Source organism: Abrus precatorius, unplaced genomic scaffold, assembly GCF_003935025.1.
Source record: "Abrus precatorius isolate BTA unplaced genomic scaffold, Abrus_2018 Scaffold10, whole genome shotgun sequence".
Lineage (NCBI taxonomy): Eukaryota > Viridiplantae > Streptophyta > Magnoliopsida > Fabales > Fabaceae > Abrus > Abrus precatorius.
Window position 1 is genome coordinate 14,374,387 of NW_020874292.1, and position 6,872 is coordinate 14,381,258.

At 35.2% G+C, this 6,872-nt stretch overlaps 1 non-coding gene across 1 annotated transcript; it reads right to left on the reverse strand.

Moving 5' to 3' along the window:
* Positions 1-2,911: 2,911 nt before the first annotated feature.
* Positions 2,912-3,018, reverse strand: LOC113853339. The gene has a single exon (XR_003502512.1). It is a non-coding gene; the product is annotated as a small nucleolar RNA R71 (small nucleolar RNA).
* Positions 3,019-6,872: the final 3,854 nt, after the last annotated feature.

The window sequence follows — 6,872 nt, forward strand, 5'->3', positions numbered from 1 at the left end:
TTGGCAAAGTTAAAATTCCTGTACTACCCTTAGATACAAATAAGAGTTTTAGACCTCCCAAAAATACAAAAAATTTAGGAAAAGATCAATTTATTTTACTTAATAGTTTATAGAAAGCTTATAATAATTCACAGAAACTTAACAACATAAATGCCTTAACTTACTATTTCTCTAAGAAAAATAAAAAGAACAGAAAAATATAATCCTTTAACTATTTCATGTTAATAAATAACAACCATGCCAGAATAGTAAAAATGATAGAAATAACCAATATTTTATGTATTAAATTAAAAGGAGAAATAATCTCTTTTGATTGTTTACAAGATGCCTGTCAAAGTGCAAAATTTTTTGCAGGATCTAATTATTCTGTAAAGGCAGAATGTATCAATACTGAAGAAAGATTTACCAAAAAACAAAAAAGAGAAGCTAGCAACATAGAAAGAGAAAATTATATATTAAGAAAAGAAAAAGAAAAGCTAGAAGCAGAGTTACGACAATTACAAAGTATGATTATTAGACCTTCTCAAAACATGCCTTCCTTGAAAAACATTAATCTCAATTATAAAAGCCTTGTCCCAAGATTGTTCTTTATGTCTCTCCCAATAATTTCTTCTTTTCCTTTAGAAATACAAGAAATTATTTGGAAGAAATCTAAAGATAACTTTTATATCAATGCATTATCCATTTACAAAATCATGACCAATATTAGCATCCCTGGTCTATATTTTAAAAATTTTTATTTAAAAAGACCCCAGAAAGACTTACCTTTTATTTCTTGGCCCAAAGTCATATTAGATCTATCCATATTTCAAGAGAAAATTATAAGTTATAGTCCTCCAAATTTACCAACTATATACAAAACCATAACAATCCAATCTCTTATGGATCTAGGATTTCTAGATACCGTGAGTTTTACTAGCCTATCTCAAATCTCTTCTCCTGAGAGACAAATAACAATCGTTTGTAGCATTCAACATATACACAGTCATTCAAAAATCACTAAAGTATTATTTTCATCAATACCGCCTGATAAGTTTGTAATTAAACCTTATTTTATAGCTCATATATTCATATTTGACCTTTATTTTATTTGAGTTTTACACTAATTTATATATTAATTGTGTAGTTTGGTATAAAGAGGCCGCAAGTAGATTTTGGGTGTATTTTGGGCCCAAATTGATAGAAGATTAGAGCTTCGCAGTAGTCAGCACGCCTAAACCCTTCCAACAAGTACGAGGGCGCTTTAAGCCCATGCACGGTCGTGTTTAAGGCCTTGGACGGACGTGCTCATCTGCGGAAAGCCTAATTATGAAGTGTTTTTAGAGTTTTCAAATCCTATTAAAAGGAAGACCTGAGGCACCATTAGGAAGACCATTTTGACATCTTGGCTTTGGTTCTAAAGTACATTTGATCTCGTCTCTCTTGCACGGGATCCTTGGCACATGTTTGGCGAGACTTGAAGCTTCAAGCGATCATACTTGAAGGCTGGGAACACATCTCACACTCCAGTTTGCTATTTCTTTTGATTATGGCTTTGTTTATGATTGTTTTAGTTCTTTTCTTTAGCATGAATAACTAAGTCCATAGCTAGGGCTATGGAAACTATTGTTCATGGATTTATGGAATTTTGATATTTGAATTTAAATTTGATTTTCGTTTTGTGATTAGATTTTATCCTATTGCACTTCTTTTTTTTAATCCTAATTAATTATATCATCAGGCGACCATACCTCGGTCAATTAATAGATCTATAGGGTAAAACAAGACAAAGGATTAGGTGGATCAAACCAATCTTTCTCTTCTAATCATTATTAAATTAACAAGTTCATAGGTTCCTTAAGCTTTCTTAAATTAATGTCTTGCATGATCATTAGGGATGTTAATTTAGAGAAAAGAATATTAATATTGCATGACCATTAGGTATTAATAGTATTTGCATGAATGATTGGTAATCACAAGGAAATCAAAGAGTTAAATAGAAAAATAACATAAATAATTGAATGACAAAACTCATATGCCCTAGGTTCCTCTCCGATAATTTCAACCAAGATGTGCATTTGTATTCCTTGCTCTTTGTTCTTAGTTTTATAATTGATTTTATAAATTCTTGTTTTTAATTAATCTCGTATCTTTGAAGCTTAAACAATTGAATTAGAAAATTCTTAGTAATTAGAAAACAATCCTTGTGGGATGATATTTCGGGAACTTAATTTAAGAACCCTGTAGTACTTCTCGATGTGTACACTTGCCCTCCGAACAAGTTTTTGGCGCTGTTACTAGGGATTGCTTTTTCAATATTAAAAAAATCTCAAATTTAATTGATTTAAGCAATTTGTATTTTATTTTATTTTGTTTTGTTTATTGTTAATTTTTTTTTTATAATTTTCGTATCTCTTTTATTTTAATTTTTTTATTTCATAATTTCTTTTAATGTATGCTCACTCATTCTAAGTGCTTTACAGCTTGTTTATTTGATCCAGAGATTGAGAGAATAACGCGTAGACAAAGAAAAGAAGTGAGAGAGCAAAGAATGGCAGAAGGAAGGAGATCAATTCAAGATTACATGACACCCATTGCTAAAGGCACTCCTGGAAGCATCGCAGCCTCTAATGTTGAGGCAAACAGTTTTGAATTGAAACCAACACTCATAACTATGGTCCAGAACTCCATACAGTTTGGAGGCATGCCTACTGAAGACTCCAATTTACATCTAACAAAGTTCCTCCGATTGACAGATACCATAAAATACAATGGAATCTCCAATGATGTTATTCGACTCCATCTTTTCCCATTCTCGGTATCTGAAAAGGTGAATGCATGGTTTTCCTCACTCCCAGCCAACTCCATCAGAACTTAAGAGGATCTCACTCAATAATTATTGGGAAAGTACTTTCCCCCATCAAGGTCCTCTAAGCTTATGACGGAGATATGTTGCTTCCAACAATATGAAGCAGAATCCTTATTCGAAGCATGAGAGCGATTTGGAGAGCTTTTGAGGAGATATCCTCATTATGATTTTTCGACGTGGAGACAAGTACAAATTTTTTACAGTGGCCTATCAATCACTACTAGGGCTACAATTGATGCCGCAGTAGGAGGGTCCCTCATAAGAAAAGATCCAGATGATGTATACAAGCTAATAGATGAGATGACATCTTCTAGCTTTGAGTGGCACACTGCTGACTGTTATGACATCAAGAGGAAAGAGACTGCCCCAGTTTACCAAGCAGAGAGCAACAGCCCACTAATGAACCAAATGGCAGCCCTTACAAAGCAACTAGAATCTTTAATGAAGGCTCAAGACCAACCTGTAAGAGCTTTTGCAAGCCCATAATCTAAGCAAGAGGAGGCAAATTTCATGGGCAATCATAGTTCAGGGTGGAGGAGTAATCCTCCTAACTCTTGGGGGAATGGCTTTGGAAGTCAAAATTCAAGTGTTTATCGCCCTCCTTATATGCAAAGTCAGGGAGCAAGACCTCAAGGAAAAGAAACTCCTAGATCTCAGTACAACTTTCAAGAACAAATGATGCAATATATGCATTACTCTGATAAGAGGATGACAGAGCTTGAATCCAAGTTAGACCAATATATTGAGAAAACTGATAAGAGGTTCGTAGAGGTTAAATCTGAAATACATGCCAATTTTTCTAAGATGAGTGCACAATTGGAGTGAATTACGAACCTTGTAACACCTTATATTTCTTTCCTCAATATATGATAAATTTTCATAAAAATTAATATAGTAAAGTAAATTTTCCTTCAAAACTTTCTAATAAGGAAAAGACATTGAAATGATATAAGGTTCATAGAGTAAAATTTCATTAATTCATAAGTACTTTAGGAAAACAAAGATTCTAAAGTTTTCATCAGCAATAAAGAGGAATAGTAGTTTTACAACTATTTCAAAAGAATGCTATGGAACTGAAAATATTCATTACATAACTCAAAATAACTAAGTCCTATAGCAGTTCTCATCCATCCATGCACTGTGAGCCTGGTACTATTTAACCTGGTTTCCTGAAAAATATTGTGTAAGGGTGAGTCTCTACCCTACCACTCATACATAACATATACATTCTTCACAAAACACATCTTATCACGATTAAAGAAAACATCATGGCATTACATATCACAAGGTTATATAAAGCATATTCTCATCTCAACGTGCATTACATTACACAGATTCACAATTTCTTTTACTTTTATCCGCGCTTACCGCGCCCTGTGGCCACAATTATCCGATGCCTCTATCTCGAGGTCTTACACATTCATGTAAATAGTCGCCGGATGACCCAATGCAATACGGATACAACGCATGCAATAGACAGCCCCTTAGCAAAGGTAATGGTCAGGAGTCAAGTCGAGAAATGAGTGTGTGGCCATGTGGTGCATTCGAACACAATATTCCGTGCACAATCCCGAATGTCACTCACCACCCTACATTTCCCCAAGATATCCTATATCGTCTCCATCTTCCACTCCCCCAGTGTATCTTTGTAACTATTTACATCATATCTTTTCCATCTTATACTCTTTCGAGTATATTCACATGTTCACATATGCCATTTATCATGTTCACACATATTTTTTTCATTATATTTCCACATACTTTTCATCATATACATCAAACCATGGCATATTAATAATACACATCATTTTTACATGAAACACAATATATTCAAACATAAAACATCCATCTCTTTGTATATTTCATATCACAAAATCATATAATCATATCAACCATCCTCAATATACCTTATCATGCCCTATTTGAACATAATATCACAATTTCACCATGTACTCATCATAAAATCACATAAATAGTTAATTATTCTCACTTTTCACCGATTATTTCTCATAAAACAGGGATTATTCCACATATAATCACATACATGACAAGATCTATGGGAATACAAGTAATAAACATAACAAAATGATAAAGTAGAGCCCCCCTTACCTCAAAACAGAGCTTTTACAAGGATTTAACCGAAGGTTTAACTCTAGAACGGAGGTTTTCCTAAGAACATCATGAACATCTATAAGAAGAAGAAGAAGAAGAGAAACGAACGGTAAATCTAACTTCAAACTTAGAAAAACTTACTTGTAATCCTTTAGATCGAACGTAGAATCACAGATCTGAAGAAAAATCTAAGTTTAGGAGGTTTAGTATAGGAGAAAATGGCGAGATATGACCTTAGAACCTTTGAGAACCTTGGATAGGAGTGAAGAAATGAAAATTTCGTCCGCAACCCCCTTTTTATAGAAAATTTTTGAAGTTACTGTTCAACGCCGGAATTTACTGTTCACCGCCGGAAACACTGTTCACCGCCTTACTGTTCATGTCAGAAACACTGTTCGCGGTAACTGTTCACGGATTGTTCGCGTACTGTACGCGGATGTGACGTCAGCCATGACGTCATGCTGATGTCATTGATGACGTCATCATCACTGTACAAAGGTGGTTTCACTGTTCATATGCGATTTACTGTTCATAGGCGGTTTACTGTTCATCGACACTGTTCATAGGCGGTTTTACTGTTCATTTTTTTTTTTTAAATAAATTCTATCCAAATCTATTCCAATTATACTTTAACAAACCTCATTTTGTTTAAATCAAAATATAGGATGTTACAAACCTTCTAAGTTAAAGAATGATGGGAACATTGCCATCTTACCCTGAGCTTAATCCAAGGCAGCAATGCAATGCCATCACCCTTAGAAGTGGGAAGAAACTACAAGAACTGCATAATAGAGACACATGCACGCTCATGCTTATAGAGAGGCATGCCCATGCTGATTCTACATGCACGCCCGTGCTGAAACTGAAGCACGACCGTGCTTATACAAGCACGCCTATGACAATGATCAAAGCACGGCTGTGCATCACTATGAGCAAGACCGTGCTTCAAGCGAGGAGCCTGAAAAAGAAAAGAAGGAAGAGCCCCTTGTTCAACCAAGGCCCTATGAGCCTAAGATACCTTTCCCATAGCGGTTGCAAGGTCATCCTCCTTATGATGAAGAGTTCCACAAGTTCTTAGACTTATTGGGCAAAGTTCACATAAATATGCCTTTCATTGATGTTATCTCCAAAATGCCCAAATATGCTAAATTTTTAAAGGAGATTTTGAGCTATAAAAAAAAATTGAGTGCACATGAAACTGTGAAACTCACCCAGGAGTGCTCAGCTATAGTCCTTAAAAAGCTTCCACCTAAGCTTAAGGACCCAGGGATATCTCATTTTGTCCCTTAATGAGAGGCGAAAGTAGAGTACCTTAGTTTGACGTTTGAGTGAAAAGTATGAAATTATAAGATTCTAATTGAGAATCATTTTGATTGCTTATGCTCATTGATATTACTCTTGTTGCTCTCTTTATCTCCATTGTTTCGGGTTTCGTGCGTGGTATTATGTTTTAACTTATTATGTTATTCACTTAACCAGCACTTTGCTTGAGGACAAACAAACAGATAAGTATGGGGGAGTTGATAAGTTTGTAATTAGTGTAACGCCCCAAATTTTGGTAATATTAATTATTATTGTTCTTATATATATATGTATGTATGACTGGTTGGGCTGAAATAGGCTAAGTGCCTAAGTACAGGACGAGACACTGGGCTGTTCTCGTTGTAGTGAGAGGATTCTTGCTGTAGCGAGAAGACTCTGGAAGGAAGGACCAGAACTGTCGCCTTCTCGCTGTAGTGAGAAAGCAACAGTTTGGGGTGCATTTTTGGGTGCAGTCTTGCTGTAGCGAGAGTGTCTCACAGTAGCGAGATTCTGTAGAAACCAGAGTGCAGTTTTCTTTAGTTTTTTTGCTATAGCGAGAAGGCGTGTCGCTGCAGCAAGGTATATCTCGTTGTAGCGAGAGTGTTGTGAC